Below are 24,104 nucleotides of genomic sequence, written 5' to 3' on the forward strand. Positions count from 1 at the left end.
CTAGCCTGGAAGAACACCACCAGGGAGGAGTCAGGATAGTCGGTGGCGCTCGCTAGGAACAGGAAGTCCCTAATGTGTTCCTCCACCGGGCGGCTTCCTTGCTTCAGGTCCAGGAGGCGGCAGCATGCCCGGATAACCGCTGGATCCATATTTTGGTCGATCGTTCTGTAACGAATGAGGACGGAGTCAGACAAGGGGTGAGGATCCAAACGCGGGGTTTATTTGACATAAACTGAAACGAACAGGTAAGAACAAACAAAACCACCACCATGGGCAAAATGAAAACAAAACACGAAAAACTGGAAACTGAAAACACAATGAAACTGATATAACACGAGGGAACAAACACAAAACCAAACCAGGAACTCGGGTGATGAGTATGGAGAGCAGGCTGGACAACATACAGGATACAAACATGAAACGGTAACGATCGACAACGGAGAGAGGAAACGACGGGGTTAAGTAGACAGACACAGTGATAACAAAACAAGCGACAGGTGCAGACAATAACGCTGTGACAGCGGTGATGAGGAGTGAGGAAGAAGGGAAGTGTAGTTTTTAACAGAGACAGTGAAACACAGGCGGACAACAAGGAAGAAATGACAGGGAGCGTGTTAGGTGAAACAGAAAACACGGGACGGATAACAAGGAAGGGCGACATGGAACGTGACTGGCGAGGGTGAAACAGAAGGGCCACATGGAGACGTGACAAGAGAAACAGAGAACACAGTGAGGACAACGGGGAATCGTGACAGTGTATAATGTGTGACCAAGATAATGTGTTGAGATTCAAACTTCGAACTAGTGAACTCCAGGGGTGGTAGCCAGCGTCTTTTACCACTGAGCTACCCAGGCCCCAATTTTTTCTTTTTTAAAAGAAAAGGAGGGATGAGTTAAAATAATTTGTAATCAACATTATGCCACAAATGCTGTCGATTGAGCTTAACTTGTATTGAACCCTGAATATTCCTTTTAAAACTTGTTGGCTACTGCAGGGTAAAAAGCATGAACCAAAACGGTTCATGAGCCACACATTTTGGGATGGAAATTAATTAACTGACAAATGTTTGTTTTTAAAGTGATGGGCAACAGATAAACTACTGTGCGATAATCAGACCCAGAAGTTAGTTGTCAAAACAAGGATATAAAACACAAAGGAAGACATCTGACCTACAGTTTCTATGCAGCTTTTGGTTAAGAGATGTGACATTGCCCAGTGTGCTAAAAGCTAACAGATACTGAATGGCAGACCCTTGTCATGCCCTTGTCACTGCATTTGTTAAAAAGCCACAGGATTATTAGTTTTACCTGAGTCAGGTAATCATTACTAAACCAGTTTAATTTCCGCACTGGGGAAATTATTGGCAAAGAAAGAATGCGGAAAGCAGAGATGAATCTGAATTCCACTTATATAATGAAATGTGTGTAGAGTATTGATCCCTAAGGTTGTTTTTCAGGTGCCTTGCAGTAGTGACCTGCTCTGCATTTAAGTAATGGCTTTATAATTTGGCATTTATCTCCCACCTCCTTCCCTAGATGGATGCATTGTCAAATAATATATTATGGTACTCATGTAAATGCATTTTTTTTTTTATTGCAAGGTGTCCATAATTCTAAACAGATTTAACTAAACTTTTGTAATTGCCTAAGCAGAAAATATTGAATGACAAAATATGTTAAGGACAGATAGATATTTTTTTTTTTTAAATGTTTAGACACTTTTACTATTTAAATTATATGAAAAATAACGAGTTAAAAAATGAACTCCATAAATCACCAAACCCCCTCCCACCCCCCAATCGGACATAATTTCTTGGCCACCACAAACTGATCATGTAACCCTGCCTGGCCACCCTTGTGAAAAAGAATCCTGGCACCGCCCCTGATTAGGGGGCAGTCAGAGTGCCAGCTGTTCAGGCAAACACATTGTTAAACCAATGAGCAGGTAGCATACAGTCTTTGACAAATGAGGGACTTGTCCCAAATGGCACCCTAAGCCCTTGTGGTCCTCCTTGACTCCAGTCTTTGGTGACGTAAGTTAGCGTAGACCAATGGGGTGCTAGTCAAGGTGATGAGAGTACTTGTGTCAAAAACGTGCATTTGGGGCAGCCTTAAAGACTTAAATAATGCATCATATACTGCCATCCAGCACCATCATTTCCAGGGACGTCCTAGCAATTTTAGCAGGACAACTTCAAACCACATACTGGCCGAATAAGAAGAGAGTAGGGGTGCTAGATTGGCCTGCCTGCAGTCCTGACCAACTCCAATGTAGAATGTAGGAAATGTATTGTAGAGCTCTCTAACTGAGAGCTCCAACCAAAGTGAGATGCTCCAAAAGTGTATGAGTACATATACCAACAATTAAACATAGAGCAGAGTGAAGTACACCAATATTTTGGTTATGTTCAATGATATGGAAATAAAACAAACAAAATTTAGATTTTTAAGTCACGTTTTGTATTGTCTAAATGCTTTAATTGTCTGTTGTCACATATTCATATGTGATTAATTGCGAATAATTTGAGTAATTAATCTGCACATTATGTAATTAATTTGATTACAAAATGTAATCAATTAACAGCCCTAATTTTTACACAAAATTCAAAATGCAAAATAACTGTTGAATTAAACATGCAACATAGTGAGGTCACTTTGAAATGTTTGTAAATGACATATTATTAAAAAAAGAAATGCAGAATACAGTGTATACTGCACAGTATTTAGCAAGTAGTAAACTACTATTCCATTCCAAACTTAGGGAGAGTTATGCTGATTTTCTGCAATGTAAAAAAAAGACACTGTACATTTTTTCCCCCCACCAGCCAGTTCAGTTGTAACCCAAGCAATTTCAATAATTGACTAAAAGCTTAAAGAAACAGAAATTAAAAAAAGAAAAAGCAGAAGATACACTTGGCTTTTTCGATGTTGCCTCGCTCGAAGAAAGAGCAGAATCTTGACTTTGCATCCAAGTGAGATGAAAGCCTAATTATTCACAAAAGGAGAAGGAAAAGAACGGGTTTAATTGGGCTGAGGATGAATCTATGAAATGAGAATGCGTGTATTGTGATAGAGTGTGTATCTTTTTAGACACTGCAGAGGAAATTATAATGTAAGTGGGTGCCAACTATAGTGACTCACAGTTGCTTGGTCAGAATAAGGAAAAAAAAAAACATGATAGAGGGAGAAACAAAAAAACAGAGAAAGATACAATCGACCAGTTAATCATTATGGTTGTGCTCTGTAAGGCGTCTTAACCAAGCCACATTCTGATGTTTCTCAACTTTCACTACACTATAGATGGCTCAATAACATCAAAGTCATTGTTAGCAACTGTTCTTGCTACAGAATCTATACAAAGTTCTTTATCACTTTTATATTTACCAGCTTTTTACTTTTTTTTTACAACTTTATTTTGCAGTCAGATTCACAGTTATTTTTCAGCTTTTGGTTTGCCATAATATCTAATATTTGAGCTGTAAACTTGCATGGAAATTGTTTATGAATACCAAATTGATGAAAAAATAAATTATTAGCAAGACTCTAAAATCAGCACTTATCAGTTTACAGAGGGTGATGCAAATTTCAAAAAGGGTTTTGAAAAGCCACAGCGCCAAACAGATACAAATCAAAACGGTTCTTACATTATTTAGAAGGGAAGAGATCTATTCTTCCTTAAGTCTGCAAATATTACCTCCAACCTTTAAAAGCTAAAACGTACCATGCAGCCTTGACAACCGCACAGTGAGCCATTACAGCTCAGAGGAAAGTGCCATTGCCATGAGAGTGTAATTTGGACTCAATTAAATCAACTCTCCGCTGTTAAGGTCCTTAGTATCACTCTATCACAAGGCTCCAGAAGGCCCCTGTCCACACATCTCTAAGCAGATACAATATGGTTATTTCCTTAATTGCAAACTTTACTTTTGCTTCAGACTGAACGGCCATCTTGAGAATTATTAAGTGATAGGGTTGTTAGTTTTTCACCACTTTAGGATGATGGGGGATAATGGGTTTGTGTAGTAGTGGAAGAGAAAGACTTCCCTCCAACTGATACATAAAAGTACTGAGGCATCAGTCATCCACAGGTAGCTGTTGTATTGGCAGCTTGTCTTGTATTTTCAAGATAGGAATCTATACCGTACGTCTCGCTGTCACTAGACGTAAGAGGCTCATTTGTTGCTCTATGTGTGCATGTTTAACAAGAGGTTCAAATGTCTTTTCTTTTTAATTCCTCACTCAATTAAATTATAGTGCCTGTAGAATCCTCATATGTACACTTAATTTATCAAAATTACACAGACATGGCTAAGAAACCCAATATATATAATCAGACAACAAATACCTAGATTATGCTAGCTCCCTCTGTGCTTTGTTTCCCTAGCCTGATGTACTATCCCAAGGCTTTATTAAGTATTGATCAAGCTCTGTTTAAAGAAGGATTACACGTTCAGTGGAAAGGTAATGGAAGGAGTCTGACTTGTTCTTTAATTAAACACATCAGGAGTAATTGAATGATGCACCGTAGACAGGCAAGAGTTCTTGAGATTCTTTCGCCATTGATGATTGTACTATCTCAGTGCTCTAGATGATTGTCTTACTTAATTTAACTTTTAAGAAGTCCTGTAGTCATCAGCATAAATTTCCAGATGGTAGCAGGTGGTTGTTTCTGATTTTGTGCAGTGTAAGTCTTATACACATAGCAAGGAATTTGGTTGGAAATTTTGATTTTTTTTTGCAAAACGGTAGATTTGTCAATCATACACTTCCTAATTTTTCCTGTACGTTTTGTGTCTCTTTCTCTTGCTCTTTCACACATATTATCTTTTATTCATTCACTCACTCGCCCACTCATTCATCCATTTACTCCTTTATATACACAAATACACATGCAGGGGGGAAAGATGCTGGATATAATCAATCATTTTGGAGAAAATCACAGCACGCAATCTCCTTTGCTCAAACCTGAAAAAATGTGGTATTAGGAACACAAGTGTCATTGGCTTGATGAATCACCAGAGGACTAACGATTATGGAGATCACTATTGACTGGTCATTCGTCTCCATGGCTTTCAGATTCATGCTCGGGGATTAGACACAAGCATGCTCTGCCTTTGTTCCTGCAAGACTGCTTTTAAAGCTATTCTAATGAGCGCCCTGGTTTGACAATACTTATTGACAAAAATGAAGAAATTATACACATTTTGGTGGATTCTAGTGTGTTGGTGGTTGCGCATCAAGTTTAGAACATTTATAGAACATAGATGTAGATGTCTTGTATATAATTTATATAAGTGGCCTTAGATCTGCAGATTTAGGGATAATTCCCCACATTTGGAAATTTAATAGATTTGCTGTTTCATCTAATTAGAATGCATTGTTTATCAATGGCCAAGTTTTTACAAACACTGTCACCTGATGAAGCAATGCCTCTTGTTAACTGCACTATATTTGGAAAGTTACTCCATGCCTTGGCAAACCTTTGGAAGTCATCTGAAGACATTAGAGTTTATTAGGAAATACTAATTCTGTGAAAATCCACCTCAAGTTCACTCTAATGTGTGTCATTGTTTTCAAACTGAATTGTTCACGGCTCTGGTATCTGGGTGTTTTTTTAATATTGGCTAAATAAAGTCTGTGGGGAAACGGTGGATGTTTCTCTGTCAGCTCTTCTTAAACAGACAATCCTTTAATCAAATAAATGCAGTTGAACAGTAGGTAATTTAGGTACCTGAAATACTGTAGTCATACAGGTGTTTGCATTCAGTAGTCAAATACTTCTGAATAATGATGGCATATTCAGGCAAACAGTGTTATTGGCATGTCATCTTTCCTGTTTATGTTGTGAGCTCCTGTTCTTTTGATTCATTCTGCATTCTCTACAAGTTAGCTAATAAAATAATTTAAACTTAAATCAATATTTAATGTCCACTTATTCATTTGGCAAGTAGTCATGTAATAAATGGAATAATGAACAGTCAGACGGTCATTAACGCAAAGTAATCATTACCAACAGGTTCATCAAATCTCAAAAACCAAGCTAGAAATTTAATTCAGTGTTCATAGAGCCTTATTTCATGCCTCCACTGTCTTGCTGAATCACAGACTTTATATTCAACCTGTCATATTTCACTATCTAAACTGCATTGAACATCAGTTCTATCAGAGGAGAGCTATGCAATCAATTAAAATATGTTTTGTTGATGTATCTCTAAATAAATAAATTTGCTGTCCCATGCACCACCATCAGATTCCATATGTCCAAATCATTTGTTTTCAGTCAGACAGTTGTGCCCTCAACTAATCTGAGAAATTACACTGTTACTCTTCCCCACTAGAGGGTACAGATGAGTCCATCATCATAAAGTTATGGATTAGCTGGAAAGAGGGACATTTACTACCATCCTAGAAATTGTGTTTCGAAGATTCAGACAGACCATGTCCAGAACTGTCCTGAAGGTAAGGGAGCCTAAAGCAGGGGTTTTCAAACTGGGGACCCCCAGGGGGCCACAAATGGGTCCTAGATGTCCTCAGGAATTTTCAGAATATTCAAAATACTTTACAAAATATCAGAATTGTTTCATTTGATTTCTGAAGACAAAAATAAATTCCAATTGAAAAATATTAAATAGTTATACATGTAGCTTTACTATAATAGTGGGTAGAAATATATGCTGTCAACATATACGCAAAAAATTGATATTTTCCGTTTTATTTATATATATATTTAACATTTATTAATTTATTTTGACTTCAGTATAATGACAATATAAAAGGCAACTATTTAATTTTCAAATGTTCTCTTTATAAGACCACACTTACTATTTTTCTCACACAGTATTGCGACTTTTTCTTTAAAATATATAGCTTTCTTTTTATATTTTAAGAAGATGGTTCCTCAAAAGGGGATCATCATATTTGGGGGTCTTTGGCATCAAAAGGTTTGAAAACTCCTGTTTTAAAGAACTGGAATTTGATTTGAGTGATTTCAAAAAATGAAAATTCTCTCATCATTTACACCACCCTGCCAAAGACATGTATGACTTAAATGGTCTGCACTTATATAGCGCCTTTTTAACCTTAGCGGTATTCAAAGCGCTTTACACTGTGTCTCATTCACCCATTCACACACCAATGACAGCAGAGTTGCCATGCAAGGCATTAGGCTACCATTGGGAGCAACTTGGGGTTCAGTGTCTTGCCCAAGGACACTTTGGCATGTGGACTCATGTGGGCCGGGAATAGAACCGGCAACCTGCGATTAGTGGCCAACCCGCTCTGCCACCTGAGCCCCAGCCGCCCCACACTTAGAAGAAGATTTTAGAAGAATATATCAGCTCTGTTTAACCTCACAATGCAAGGGAATGGTATTAAAATGTCGAAATACCAAAAGCATATAAATGGAGATTAAAAGTAATCCAGAAAACTCTAGTGGTTAAATCCATATCTTCAGAAGCGATATGATAAGTGTGAGTGAGAAACAGATCAATATTTAAGTCCAATGTCCACTTTAACTTTCACATTCTTCTTCTTTTGTTCTTGGCAATTCACGTACTTCGTATATATTGCCACATACTTGGCAGGGAGGAGAATTTATGGTAAAAAAGGACTTAAATAGTGATCTGTTTAAAACCCACACATATCACAACTATTGCCTTTATGTTCTTTATGTTCAAAATTTTGGCACCACTTCACATGCAGTGTGAGGACATACAGAGTTGAAATATTCTTCTAAAAATATTTGTTTGTGTTCAGCAGAACAAAGTTATATACATCTGGGTTGACATGAGGTTGAGTAAATTATGAGATCATTTTTGGGTGAACTGTCCCTTTAACACTGCTTAGTATTACATGGTTTATATTAGGCAGCATTATATTTTTGGATCTGTAAATTTCCATAGATTAATAAGTCAGGAGACCAATTTAACTGAGCATCTTTTCAGTGTTCCCTTTAGTATGAGAACTGAGAAACTGTTATTCTGAAATCCAGATTTTACTAGTCTTGCCAAATGCCAATCTAATCCTGGGCTTACACAAGGGCTCTAGTTGAAAGGAATAACTGGATTCATTTAAAAGTCATATTAAATGTGGTCACAGTTACATTATTGTCTTAAAGGGTACTTGTACATGTTGATGAGCATATCGCTAATTGTATATTTGTCACTAAGGGCACTTGTTGTACATGACATTACTTAAGATATCAGTTCAACAAAGCTTATATTTATACTCACAGAGACTCAGAAACAGAAGATTTACACAATCGCATGCAACCAGTTGGTTGACATGAGGGCGAGTAAATGATGAGATCATTTTCATTTTTGGGTGAACTGTTCCTTTAACACTGCTTAGGACTTACATGGTTTATATTAGGCAGAATTATGTTTTTGGATCTGTAACGTTCCATAGATAAATATATGATAGTAATAATGTAAACATAATACCATAATACTGTCACTGCCAACAACAAGGAGCACAGTTATAATCATAATCTTATACCAGTCAAAGCAAATCGGTAATATCAAAGAAAAAACTACTTTAGCAGAGCATATTTTATACAGTATTGTAATACCAACATGAAACTTCCTTCAACACAGTACTGAATATAATACCACACATAGCTCTAAGTCTTGCATGTAAATTTTTTTTACAAATATTTTTTTACTTTCAGCAACAGTTTTGTACACTTATGGTAAAAAGTTGTGTATGTATATGTATACACACATATTCTGTGCAGCCCGATATCTTTGCAGATAGCATATACATTTTCTGTTGTTGTCCATCAGTTGCATTATAAGGCAGGCTACTGATCAAACTGACTTTAATGTAGATAATAGCACTTCCTGATTGGAAAGGGTTTGATGTGCTGGTGTTTGGCATGGAGACTTGGATGCAAAGCTCTGATGAGTGGAACAGCTTGGCTTGAGAAAATAACTCCATCCCAGCATGTGGTCTGAGGATTGGGAGGCAGAAGGAGGGTCACCACCCCTGCTGAGTCCAAACCTCTGGACTCAAACTCCAGAATCTATTCTCACTGGACTCCGTGAGACACAGGGAGATAGCCAGATAGACATGCAAAGAGCGACAGAAGATAAAGGGTGATTCAGAGAATGAATGAGAAGATAAAAGTGAAATTTGTAATGGAAGAAAAAAAAAAGCTGAAAAGAGCAGGGCAGAGAAGATGGAAGAATGAGTCAAAGAAAAAGACAGCCAGACGGGTGTGGGAGTAAAAATGGGGGCGACTGAAGGAAAACAAGAGACAGAGGAGAGTGAAAAACAGAGGAGGGCAAGATAACGACAGACGCCTCAAGCTCTCTTTCGAGTGGGATTAAGTAGCTGGGGCTTTTGTAATTAATGATCTTCATTCTTCACACACATCCACTGTGAGAGCTGTCATTTCATAGCCGTCAAAGTGCGATTCATATGCCATGCGCTTTTCACATCAGCTCTTTGATGAAAGCCAAAAGGCCCTCTAATGTCCTCTAAGCAGGGACAACTACATGAAAAATGCCATGGCGGGCAAGTCTTTGGGGAAAAGACCACACCATTACCATCTGCACTGCTAATTAACTAGCTAATTAACTAAAGCAAAATTAACTTTTTCCCCCCAAAGGAATCCACAGTCAATCAAACCAAGTGCCATCAGGCAAGAGCAAACAATCATGTTTTTTTGTTTAACTCAAAAAAGTACCCCTTTTTTTTATTTGTAGATATTCACAATTTGGAATTTTGCTTTTAAACAACATTCTTAACACAAGAGTTCTTAGCATACCCGAGATGATTAATATCATGACCCACTTTTTCTTATTTTGTTTTATACAGGTAGGCCTACAAAAGTACATTGGAATAACGTAGGCTACGTTATGACCATGTAAAATACCACAATAAAATACCAAACATTTGTCCAGAACAATGCATGGGATTAGTATGTTGAAAGTTATAGGTCTCAATTGGGAGTTTTTAAATGAAATATTGCACATTATCTTTTAAGTTTCCAAAAATACCCATATCTGTGATGAATGCTAAATAAGTTTGTGCAACTTCTTACTTATTTTTGGCTAGTTTTGATCTATTTATGAGACTTGTGTTTTTCGTGTATAATACTTTAGTGCATACTCATATAAATGTATATTTTATATATATATATATATATATATATATATATATATATATATATATATATATATATATATATATATATATATATATTATTATTATTATTATTATTATTATTATTTTTTTTTTTAAAGAAAACACGACAAAGCTTTTGTTTTTCAGTTCTTGTCGCATTCAGCCTGGCTCGTGCAGTTAATGACACTGACTCACTATCGCGCGCGGACCCCGACCAAACGACCCCTCTCATCAGCGCCGCAGCTCGCTCTCTCTCTCTCGCTCTCTCTCTCTCTCTCTCTCTCTCTCTCTACACACACACACACACACACACACACACACACACACACACACACACACACACACACAGGAAGAACAGAAGAGTGCTACATAGAGTATTTGGCTCTAAGTAGAACTATCGTTGTATGTGGTTCTGGACATAGTGCTTCTGGTTTCGCTGGGTTCAGATCGTTGTCCCGTTATCTACAAAGAGTGTGAGGCTGGTCGGTTGCAGAGGAATTTCCCCCGCGCTGGAGCACTCTGTGGGTGTCTCGTGAGGGGCGCGAGAAGGCGTGACTGCGGGAAATTTATCGTCCTAACCGTTATTTTACCTCATCTCACAACTGCTGCTTATTATTAAGTTTGGATACCTACAGTAAAGTTTTTTGTTTCGTTCTACGGCAACGAGGATCTAAACCGAGTTGTACGAGGTGAGAAACCGTGTCTGAATTATTCGGGTCAGGGTATTTGTTTTAACGTGGGTTTACTTGCACGGAAATGTAGTTGGTAAACCTCTGACAATAATTTGCAGCATTGGGCATTCTCTGCTAGTTAGACTGGCTGTAATGAATACGCGTACAGCCTTTAAAGTAGCGAGTCATTTACTGAACCGTTTGCACCTGTCATTTGCCTTCATTCAGGCTTGAATTTGGCCGGGCTGCGCGCCTACTGTAACCAAACACAAACTTATATAGCAACCTTTGGATAACCTTTGCTAATAGAATAGTTTATGCGTGGATTGAGGGCTTTTCTGTACTTGAGATGCACAAGATTGCCAGCACAAATCAATGAATGCTAACGGGTAGTTGGACATTTATCTCCAGTGACAAAACAAGTGTTTAATTCAAATTCAGGTGACCAGATATGACAAAACACATCTATTTGAATACGTTCCCGTTGATTGTTACCAAACTAGGTCGCTGTATTCATTAAAGTCAGTCGTTATAATCATGTAAAGTGCTCCTTGCTGGGTCTTTCGAGTGACCTGACTCTGGACCACCACGCGTTCACTTCCTCGTGAAATGAAGCAGCGGTGAATCATGATAAAGAGATCACAATTTCAGTTACAGGCCTAGTCAGGAGACCAATTTAACTGAGCATCTTTTCAGTGTCCCCTTTAGTATGAGAACTGAGAAACTGTTATTCTGAAGTCCAGATTTTACTAGTCTTGCCAAATGCCAATATAATCCTGGGCTTACACAAGGGCTCTAGTTGAAAGGAATAACTGGATTCATTTAAAAGTCATATTAAACGTGGTCACAGTTACATTATTGTCTTATAGGGTACTTGTACATGTTGATGAGCTTATCAGTAATTGTACATTTGTCACCAAGGGCACTCATTGTAAATGACATTACTTAAGATATCAGTTCAACATAGCTTATATTTATACTCACAATATAAGACTCAGAAACAGAAGATTTACACAATCACATTTAGCCAGTTCTATAATTGACCCATTAGTTGTTGTTTTAGCTAAAGTGTATAGCTTTTTGCATCGACTTTGATTCATTTAGCTGTAAACTGTTACCACAGACTCAATGAAACATTGCTCACAGTCCTCTTGTTTCAGTTTTGCAACTGAAACTGACTCAGCTCTTGCTTTGGAGAAAAGCAGACAGAAAAATGTGAAAAACTGCATTGAGATCAAACATTGGGATTTATGTTGACCGGAAAAGGATCTAACAACACAGGCCTGCCATTTTGGTTTTGTTTTGTTAATCGCGACCATGATAAAGAACAGAATGATTGGCTGGTTGATTTATAGATTCACGTTCCATAAATCTGTAAATTCACATTCTTTTTGTGTGTGTGTGTGTGTGAATAAGACAATGCAGAGTTAATGCCCAACAAATTCTAAGCCAGTTCATCATGTTAGGATTTGACTGGTTTCCGGTAGCTGTTGAAATTAGAGGTCATTTGGAACATACTGTCGACTCCTGATTGCAAAGAAAGCATGTGGCTGCATCATCATCTGATTAAGAAAAATACACATTGATGGATTGGGGGGTGAAAGAGGAGGGGGTGTTAAAGTAATCAGTGTCAGTTGCTTATTTAGAATATATTGTATCTCATGTATCACATATTCAGACAGGAAGATATGTTGTTGTAGACTTTTAACGTAGCAACTCGTTCAGATAACACTCAGAGCAAATTAAAATATGTAGCAATGTCAAAGTCAGTCTTCAATGAAGTAAAAGGTGTTGCATTTAGCCATGCACGATTCAATCAGCGTACAGTAAACAGAAATCCGGTGGCCCTTTTATTTAGCATACATCATTGCATAGTGGATCCATAAACCTCAAAGAAGTGGTTTAATATGCTTCGCCATTAAGAGCCTTTCAAGATATCCTAAAATGAAAATAAATGACAGGCCTCTTAGATGATGTTACCGTAGTCAGTCTTGCAGACTGAGGGACACATTCAGATTATTTCATTGCCATTTGACTGCTCAGTCTCTGGCAGTACATCTATAAATGATTTAATTTTTTTCATTTTTGTTTGTTTGAAAAATGTTTGCTCTGAAGGACTAGTCAATGCCACTATGCCACTTTTGATAGTTTATTGAATAGGAGCATCCTGGTCACTTCATTCAATATTTGTTTATCTGCTTGAACACTCCCAGTGAGTTCGCTTTTTCTGTCCAGCACAGTGAGAGACTGTATGTGTGTGAGGGTGTGTGAAAGTAGCTCAGCCATCGTTGCCTATTTCAACAGTGCTAAGCAAACAGGCGCAGGTTAATGTACCCTGACAAACACACACTGCATGCATGGCAGGCTCTGCGTATCACATTTACACTGTATTTATTCTGCATAATCACAGTGGACAGACCTGATATCTGTCGGCTTAACATTGTCCAGTTTATCACTGCCTGTAAAGGATTTATCTGATTTATCATCTCTCCAAAAATATTGTTCAATAAATTGTTAGTAAATTGGATTTTATTTTAATTTTTTTTAAATAATGGTGGGTTTGGAAACCATCCTTGGCTGATATCCGTCCATGCAGTTTACATGAGGTTTATCCCCTTTTAAGTCATTAGACGCTTCAACTAACAAAGCTTTAACAAACAAGCATACATGCCAAGAGACAAGCACAAGTGGATCTTGCTCAATATATACTCAATGCAACACAGTTTTAACACTTCAGAGAATTAATGGCTAATCAATTTAAAGGCACTGTAAAATAATTGGAGATGTCATACAAAGCACTATTTGTCTACAGTTACAGTTACAGGATCCTATGGCTAAATTGATATCTGATTTCCCTTGTGGACTTCAGCACATCAACAAGGCTTTACACATATTGATTACTCTTTAAACTAGTGTCATTTAAAATTGGCTTGCCGCTACAGCTGAGTATAGGACAAATCAGGATACGCACGCACGCACGCACACACACACACACATGTTGTGTTTCCATGTTTTATGGGGACTTTCCATAGACATAATGGTTTTTATACTGTACAAACTTTATATTCTATCCCCTAAACCTAACTCTACCCCTAAACCTAACCCTCACAGAAAACTTTCTGCATTTTTACCTTTTCAAAAAACATAATTTAGTATGATTTATAAGCTGTTTTCCTCATGGGGACCGACAAAATGTCCCCACAAGGTCAAATATTTCGGGTTTTACTATCCTTATGGGGACATTTGGTCCCCACAAAGTGATAAATACACGCTCACACACACACACACACACACACGCACACACACACACACATGTTGGTGCAGCTATCCTTACAAGGACTCTTCATAGACATAATGATTTTTATACTGTATGAACTATAGATTAACCCTACCCCTAAACCTAACCCTCACAAAAAACTTTCGGCATGTTTGCATTTTCAAAAAAACATATTTTTTTAATCGATTTAAATTATGGGGACTCTAGAATTGTCCTCATAAACCACATTTATAGCATAAAACCCTTGTAATTACCAGATTGTAACCTAAACAAAAATCCTCGTAAACCACCCAAACCTGCCCACACACACGCAGTCCAAGGACTTTAGAAGAAGCTACTTCACTGTAATTGGGCAAAGACATTGGCCTTTATAAAGTAAACAAGCTATTACCATTACTATTGTAGTTGAAAAGTAGTATCTAGCTTTTGTGTATCGTTGAGCACATTCTTGAAATTTAATCAATTAATCAAAATTTAATCTTTGGAATTTGTAATTTCTGCATATTTGTCTAATGATATATCAAATCTAATTTATCATATAAAAAGAAGCAGGGTATTTTCAATGTCAAACAATCTTTTAATGTGTGGCATGCTGAAATAAATGTCAGCTGAGGTCTCCTGTGCATCGTGGTTCACACTTATGAAATATGCTTACTAGTACAGAATTGTGATGGATTGCTTCCAAGCGCATCCATCTTTACATGACACTTTGATGATTTAGTATGATATATTGCCATTACAGTTTTATCTTTAACATATATACACTGGCAGCCAAAAGTTTGGAATAATGTACATATTTTGCTCTTATGGAAAGAAATTGGTATTTTTATTCACCAAAGTGGCATTCAACGGACCACAGTGTATAGTCAGGACATTAATAACATGAAACATTACTATTAACATTTTTTTTATTTTCCTGAACCTTTTCAAAGAGTTCTCATCAAAATAATCCTCCACATGCAGGAATGACAGCATTGCAGATCCTTGGTATTCTAGCTGTCAGTTTGTCCAGATACTCAGGTGACATTTCACCACACGCTTCCTGTAGCACTTGCCATAGATGTGGCTGTCTGGTCGGGCACTTCTCAGGCACCTTACATTCTAGCTGATCCCACAAAAGCTCAATGGGGTTAAGATCCTTAACACTCTTTTCCAATTATCAGTTGTCCAATGTCTGTTTCTTTGCCCATTCTAACCTTTTCTTTTTGTTTTTCTGTTTCAAAAGTGGCTTTTTATTTGCAATTCTTCCCATAAGGCCTTCACCCCTGAGCCTTCTCTTTACTGTTGCACATGCAACTGGTGTTGAGCGGATAGAATTCAATGAAGCTGTCAGCTGAGGACATGTGAGGCATCTATTTCTCAAACTAGAGTCTCTGATGTACTTATCCTCTTGTTTAGTTGTATATCTGGCCTTCGACATCTCTTTCTGTCCTTGTTTGAGCCAGTTGTTCTTTGTCTTTGAAGACTGTAGTGTTCACCTTTGTATGAAATCTTCAGTTTTTTGGCAATTTCAAGCATTATATAGCCTTCATTCCTCAAAATGATTGACTGACGAGTTTCTAGAGTTTCTTTTTTGCCATTTTTTACCTAATATTGAACTTAAGACATACCAATCTATTGCATACTGTGGTAACTCAAAAACAATGTCGAAAACCTAGTTTGGTAACAATCAACGGGAACGTATTCAAATAGATGTGTTTTGTCATATTTGGTCACCTGAATTTGAATTAAACACTTGTTTTGTCACTGGAGATAAATGTCCAACTACCCGTTAGTATTCGGTGATTTGTGCTGGCAATCTTGTGCATGTCAAAAACAATGTTAAGCATCATTTAATAAACCAAATAGCTTTCAACTGTATTTGATATAATGGCAAGTGATTTTCTAGTACCAGATTAGCAATTTAGGATGATTACTCAAGGATAAGGTGTTGGAGTGATGGTGCTGTTTTTTACATCAGTAATGTCCTGACTATACTTTGTGAACAGTTGAATGTCAGAATTAAATTTGAATTAAAGCACCAATTTCTTTCTGAAACAGCAAAATCACATTATTACAAACTTTTGGCCACCAGTGTATGTCTTTTTTTGTAGCATCTAGGAAGTGCTTGTGTGCATTTCTGGTCATGCATGTTGATTTTGTGTGTGTGTGTGTGTGTGTGTGTGTGTGTGAAAGCAAATTGCTTTAAGACACAATCATGGTGTGTCTTGAGCTTTAGATGTCCTAAAGTCCATGACAGACTTGGCAGCCTTGGAAAAGTACACTTTTCAAACCCCTATAAAATCCTTGTTTTCCTTTTTATCAGTCCTTAATTTTCTACCCTTCTCTTTCTCTCGCTTTCCCTTCAACACCCACCCTCCCACATCACTCTCCATTTTGCTGTGGAGCTCTCTTGCCTGCCTCCTGCTGTGTTGGAGGCAGCCTATGATTTGCCACAGGCAGGAAGTGAGCCAACCAGGCAATGAAACTCGCCAGTATCTCTCTTCCAAACTGCCTTAGCTCTGGAACCAAGGGATTTACATTATTGTCCTACAGAGATGACAAAGGTCAAAGGATAATGCCATATATGAGAACAGGAATTGAAGAGAGAAAGGGTATAAAATGAGAAATGGGTTGAGAAATGCAGGACGATATGGCACTCATCAGACAAGCAAGTAATATTCTGTAATTAAATTAAATAGATAATTTTTTTATTCAGTCAAGGATGGAGTATTCATTTTAATTCAGATTTATTTTGTGGTGTGATAAGGTTTGTTTGCTGCTGAATGCTTATGCTGCTGAAAAAAAGAAAAGCCCCCAAATAAATTACAACAGAGAATTGTAATTTAGAGTAATTAAAATAAATATGAATATGATATATATAGGCCTAATAAATGTTATATTCAATCATATTGCATCATAAATCATTTGAACAAAGGATGTGCATTTTCAAGTAATTTTGTGTTGAGTACTGTAACCCACAAAAAAATTTGCAAATTAAAATGGATGTTAACAATTACTTGTAGGCCTATGACATGTAAGAGAATCTTATATTTTGTTTTATTCACAAACTTTATCAAAGTGGCAACCCTCTACAATGCAAGTAAATTAGTCATATGTGACCAAATTTTGCGCTACATAACTAAAATGTCTGTGTTAAGCCACTTGCTAGGAAATGTTTAGATTTAACTCAACAGTGATTGAGTGGCCAAAGATGAGATCCAAACTAAATTTTTCAATTAATAATGTCTTGCCGATCTTCGTCTTAAATCTGTGTTTGGCGATCGTGCCTAGAATCAGGGACGATCTTTTTAGAAGCATGCAGGGAATCACACATACACTGCTACTCTAATAAATGAGCGCATTTTTAACCCTTGATGCATGACAGTGTGGACTCTGGAGGGTGAATTGTTGGCAATTTTAAGTATTCGCAAATGTAAACGTTCAGACATGCTGTTATTCAGATGACTATGCTTTCGTTTGTTTTTAAAAATGTGTATGATTTATATGTGTATGAATATTAATATTAAGATTTTCTAGAGTCATTAAGGTAGTAGGATAGGTATACTTGCTGCACTGTGAGCACGGCGAGGATAAAGCGACTGCAAACGGGTATAAAAACGAATTAAACAACAAATAAACATATGTAAAGCGAATAATGGAAAGGAGGAGGCGAGAACCGGCTTGACAATATAAATCATTTACATTTACATTTATGCATTTGGCAGACGCTTTTATCCAAAGCGACTTACAGAGCACTTATTACAGGGACAATCCCCCCCGGAGCAACCTGGAGTTAAGTGCCTTGCTCAAGGACACAATGGTGGTGGCTGTGGGGATCGAACCTACAACCTTCTGATTACCAGTTCAGTGCTTTAGCCCACTACGCCACCACCACTCCTAAAAATAATAGTTTTAATATAAAACTGAACCAAAAGACACAAACACACACATATGACGGACAGCTGCCCGTAAACGCTCTCTCTCTCTCTCTCTCGCACCACCGTCCGCAGTCGGCCTTTATCCCTCCCGGAGGCTTGATTAGCCTGATAAGGGGCCGGGTGTGTAGAATCACGACCCGGCCCCGGCCTCTGCCCTGTCACAGTATATAAATCTGATACGTGATGTAATGTGAGTCGTGACAATCAGACATGTTGAGCGATAGAGACTGTTTGAGCGATCATGAGCACTTTCAGCTTCACTCCCTTCAGTATGCTCACTCGCGGTGTCAATCAAACATGCGGCTCTCCAGGTGCTCTCAATATCTCATCAGTCACTCATCTCAGTGCTATTCTGTGAGGATCCCAATTTAAATCAGATTAATGGTGGTCACATTACCACTGATAACAGCAATTACATTTTAACCATAACGGCACTGCGTCTTCATGTATTTGCCTAATAATTTGTGATTTGTGTTACAGCAAAATGCCAAAGACTGTAAACAAATAATTAAAAAAATTATTTCTCATTGGTGCAGTTGTAAAGCTCGTAATGAATATATTTTTCATATTTTTGAACGTATCTCCGCTGTATGTGATGCTCTAATGGTGTTTACTGCTTAACAGTATGGCACAATGACCTTTTGATATTGACAACAGAACTATTCATAATGGTTTCAAAACAAATAAATGTTAGCAATTCATGTAATTTATATAATTTTTGGTAAATGTATAAAAAGGTTCCATTTGTTAACATTAATGAATGCATTAGGTATCATGAACAAACGGCTCAATATTACTTGCAAAAGTGTGGCAAAAGGCACTTTAAAGATTTTTTTGAGATCAGCCGATCTTAGTATTCAAAAATCAGAGATCTGTATCGGCCTCAAATTTCCTGATCGGTGCAAAACTAAAATCAACCATAGCATAAATGCAGTAAAGAAGCTCTCGTTAATATACACTCAACCTTAACACTTCTGTGATGCTCTCTAAACTGCCGGTATTGTTAAAAAAGTACTGTTTGAGCACCTGTTCTACAAATCAATGTAACTATTGTAAATAGTACAAATTATACATGTAAACAATAAACATTTAAGAAAATATATAAATGGAATATAATAAATCATATTTATTGATGGAATACATGGATTTTGACATTTTTAATCAGCAAAAATGTGACCAAAATTCTATTAAATGTTTTTTTAATACATATTATATATTTATACATACAATATTTTCTCTTACAGATATATTGGAACACACGCACACACACAAACAGTATTTTCATCTTGTTTGTGGGCAATTTCAGACTCCTGTGAATCATAGAGCTGCAGACCCATATCTGTAGAGTTTCGGATTTTTAGAACTGAGGGAGTGAGGAAAAAAGCCCATGATGCTGCCGTGTGAGACGTTTCAGTGTAATGTTTTTTTTTTGTAAGAGCTGTGATCTCTGTACTCTTGAGTATGCTATCATGACCTCTTCAAATGCTGACACGAGGAGAATTGTAAAACTTTTTTTTCATCAATTTATGGCACATGATGAAACACATTCTAATAGTGTTATCAAAAACTCTGGTACCAAGTCGGTACTCAAACAAAAAATTATTTACGATACCAGAATTACTGGAGGTACCGGGGTCTACCCGACGCCAAGTTTCGAATGCTCACAACAAGCAAAAGATGACGACAAGCAAAGCTGCTGTGGAGTCTCAACTGAATCTTGTCGAAAATAAAAGTGGAAAAAGCCAGGTTTGGAAATTCATAGGTTAGGGAAACATCATAGATCAGCATAAACCTATTTGTAAACGCTGCTCTCGCAATTTTCTGACAAAAGGAGGAAACACATCAAACTTAATAAAGCACATGAAAGACAGACACCCGGATTTATTCAAGCACATAAAGCAGGTGAGTTTAAAAGCATATTATCATTTGCATTAGGGCCGAAACGTTTAGTCGACATTATCGACATCGTCGAAAATACAAAATTGACGAGAAAAATGTTCGTTGTTGAATAGTCGTTTGATCTCATCTAACGTAACATGAAATCACAATAAACTGTAACAATGACGCGTGAGAGCAGCAGTTCACGCCTGATGGAGGAAGAATTACGCAGATCAGTCCAGATGCACTCTAAACTTTCACAGTTTATTTTACGTAGATCCCAGTGTATTAGGGAATTATAAAAAAAAGTACATTCAGAAGCATGTACCGTTGTGGAATAAGCGGAGGCGGAGCTCTTTAAAGGAAACATCCCGGTGTTACATCTTAAATGCAGAAAATGCTTCAAATAATACAGAAGCAGATCATGTTAATAACAATAAACTCAGAAACTGGCATTTCTCTGTGTGGTCGGTGCCTCTTCTGTAAGTTAAGCGAATGTTCGATATAAGGGGGAGAGATTGAAACTGCACCCGGCTGAGATAGACTCTGCCTTGGGGACGCTAATCCCTTAATGCAGCTAGATTAGAATTTATTTAATCATAATATCTATATCTATATCTATATATATATATATATATATATATATATATATATATATATATATATATATATATATATATATATATGTCCATATGCATTTCTTATCATGAAGAAAAATGGCAAAATGCAGCTTTATTAATAAGAGAGCACTTTGCACATTAGTTTGGAAATTGTTTTTTATTCATTCTATTGTATGCTTGTTATTTAGGTTTTGTTTTTTAGAACTTGGTAAAATTTTAAATTAAAAGTTGCAAAAGTTGAAGCAAATCTTATATAAGATGTTCAAAAATACTTTAAGCATACATTGTTCAGTTTTGTTATAATTAAAAAAATAATATTTTTAAATTAAAGTGTTGCTCAATGGCATATTTTTGTTCTTAGTTCTGCTGCTAATGTTTTGTAGACTTTGTTATTAAAATAGTGTTGTTTAGTAACCTGTTTTTGTGTTTTGCTTTGGTACCGAAAATGGTATCGAGTACTGTGAAACTTCACTGGTATTGGTACCGACTACTGAAATTTTGGTACCGTGACAACACTACATTCTAATGAAGGAATTACTATGCTCCTTTAATTGCGAAAGTGCAATAATTAAAAGTTAGAGATCTCCAAGAAACAAGTTATTAGTTTTACATCATCATTTAGGACATCATAATATTACAGTTCTACCAGAATAGGCCACGCTCAACAATAAGGATGCCTCTTACTCCAAATGATTCAAGTCCAAGAAAAGCACAGCCTTGAGGTCATGAATACTGAAAAAGAAGAACACAAGTAGATGTGTCTTCCTTCAGGCCTGTGCACATCTGTGTCTGCTGCGTCGCATCTCCACCGTGATGCGGGGGTGGTGAAAACGACGACCCCCAGACAATAGTGGCACTATACCAGAGTGCAGCAGTGTAGTGTGGGAACAGGCACTGGCTAATGGAAGCGTGTCTTTGTTTCCTGTCTGCATTTTTTCCGTTGTCTCACAGTGAGCGAGTGACTGGAAGCAGGGCTGGGCTCAGGGAGAGCAATGCAACGCATGAATTATGCAAAGCTGTCAAAGCAAGCTATTGTCGGTGGTGGTGGCCACACTAAAGCCCAGAACGGGTGGGGTGGGAGGCGATGATGGAGAGAGGGGTTCTGTATTTCTTTGGGCTATGTGCACTTAGTATCGTGGAGTGAACTTTAGTGACTGGTTGCGGGGCTGTGGAGGCTGATTCATATATTTAGACTGAAGGGTTTAAAAAACATTCAGACATAGAAGAAAGGAGTAAAATTATGGAAATGGAGGACACTGCTGATGCAGACATTAAAATGATTTTGATAAGACTTGATTTGTTTCAATTAAATTGTCATTCATCCTAATGAGATGCTAACACAGGAGAAATCAACTTTGCTAGTACCCAAGCACAACATGAGATGTTTAATTTGTACTCACCTTTATATGCAGAATGTTAAGTTGTAACTATATAATTATTGGCATAAATAAACAGTGTAGCTTCCGTAGATGTTAACAACTGCTGTTTTTCAGACTACCACAGGAAATGTATTATGTACTCTCAGGGTTGGGAGTAACGGAATGCATGTAATGGAATTACTTATTTAAAATACAAAATATAAGTAACTGTATTCCATTACAGTTACAATTTAAATAATTGGTAATTAGAATACAGTTGCATTCAAAAAGTATTTTGATTACTGAAGAGATTACTTTTATTGTCATTTGTTTCATTTAATATTTAGTCCTTTCAGATGGAAAACATTTATACTTATAAATGATGCGATCCAAAGTGCATTTGAACAGCGGTGAAACACTTTCTTATGATGTGTTACATTCATACGAGCAGACAGAGAAGTTTGCAGCAGAAGAAATAGAAATAAACCTTGTGTAAATTGTCAGCTTTACGCTAAGCTAAAATGCTATTTCTAGCCATTGTACATGCACATGTTACCAGGCACGTTCATATTTGTTTATAAAAAAAAATCACGTTGGATCATAATACATTTTTTCTAGTATTCTTGATTATAATTTTTTTATTGTTTTCCTGTAAAAATATCTAAAAATCATTAAAACAAGATCAATTTGATTGATCTTGTTTTGGAAACAACACTGCGTAAGATATTTAGGTTTTTCATGGAATGTATTTTAAACGTGTATTTTGGCTTATTGTACTGACAGAGTTTTTATTGACAAAACAAGTGAAAAAATCTTCCAGTGCTGAAGAAGTGTTACAATTCACTGTTGTGTGCCCTGTGTTTTGCCTCTGTCATCTGTTCCCCACAGACTACACTTCCCAAAATCCCCTGCTCTGATCACTTCCAGTTGTTTCCCATTGTTTCTCACCTGTGTTTCATTTTACCTTGTATCTGTGTGTATATATTGCCTTGATGTATGTTTTACCTTTTGTCAGTTGTTATGTGTTTTGACCTCCCATGTAGTACCAGTGTCCATCATAGATGTTTCCTTTTGTTCCTTTGTTTTCCCATAATGGATGTTTTCTTTGTTCCTTTGTTTTCACCGTTACCTTGTACTTTGTTTATTTAATAATTCTATATTTTAGACACAACAAGATCCAGCTCTTAGGACTTGAATGAATACATTACTGACCTTGAGTAATCTAAAGGAATACATTACAAATTATATTTTACAGCATGTAATCTGTAGTGGAATACATTTCAAAAGTAACCCTCCCAACCCTGTGTACACTGTATTAAATAATAATCAGGATTTCTCCCTTCCTATGGTGAAATCATGCCATTAATGACCACCAAGGCATTTTCAAGAAATTGGACAGAGAATTGGCATCTTACTGCATCAAGTTACTTTATTGGATGCATTTTGTCTGCAGCAACCCACTCCCAAGCAGCAATTCTTTTGTAGTTATATATCAACTTTATTAGCAAAAACCTACGCTAAATGACCACTGTATGATAACCGTCACAAAAAATACAGCTGTATCACGGTATAATGGTGTAAAAAGCTCTTCGTTTGGGGCAATGGAGGTGTGAGGAGACAGCGAAGCAAGTTCAAGGTCAGGGTTTTTAAACTTCACTTCACACACAAAATTGACGGTAGACATCGATACAATTAAAGTTTATAAATAAATGAGCAAGCACTCTCTCTGTAGTGCTTGCGGGTCACTCTCTTTCTGCATACTCTCTCTCTCTTCCTCTTTGTACACCCGGTGTGCCTTTTATGTCTCCCTCCGCATCACTATAATGAGAGACGGGTGTTAGGGTTAATTATGAACCAGGTGACAAGCCTTACCGCTCTCTCTCTCTCCCGCAGACTGACACATGACCACGTCCCCACGCCACAAATGGTACTAAAGAGATAGTTCACCCCAAAATGAAACTTCTTCATCATTTATAAATATTGATCTGTTTCTCACCCACACCTATCGTATCACTTCAGAAAATATGGATTTAAACACTGGCGTTTTATTAATTACTTTTATGATGCCTTTATGTGCTTTTTGAAGTGTCAAAATGTTGGCACCCATTCACTTGCATTGTATGGACCTACAGAGCTGAAATATTCTTCTAAAAATCTGCACAATAGATATTGATGATTTCTTGTGGGTCTTTTAAAAAAACGTAATATTTCCACACCGTGGACTTCAGCCAATTGGTGGAGGGAAATAAAGG

The 24,104-nt window shown here is 37.0% G+C and overlaps 1 protein-coding gene across 1 annotated transcript in view; it reads left to right on the forward strand.

The window, feature by feature from the left end:
• The first annotated feature begins 10,548 nt into the window (after positions 1 to 10,548).
• Positions 10,549 to 24,104, forward strand: part of si:dkey-237h12.3 (teneurin-3) — a 197,961-nt gene continuing 184,405 nt past the window's right edge. Inside the window, exon 1 of the mRNA XM_052089353.1 lies at positions 10,549 to 10,817. The gene's annotated coding sequence lies outside the window, so the exon portion shown is untranslated. The remainder of the gene's footprint in view (positions 10,818 to 24,104) is intronic.

Source organism: Xyrauchen texanus, chromosome 23, assembly GCF_025860055.1.
Source record: "Xyrauchen texanus isolate HMW12.3.18 chromosome 23, RBS_HiC_50CHRs, whole genome shotgun sequence".
Classification (NCBI taxonomy): domain Eukaryota; kingdom Metazoa; phylum Chordata; class Actinopteri; order Cypriniformes; family Catostomidae; genus Xyrauchen; species Xyrauchen texanus.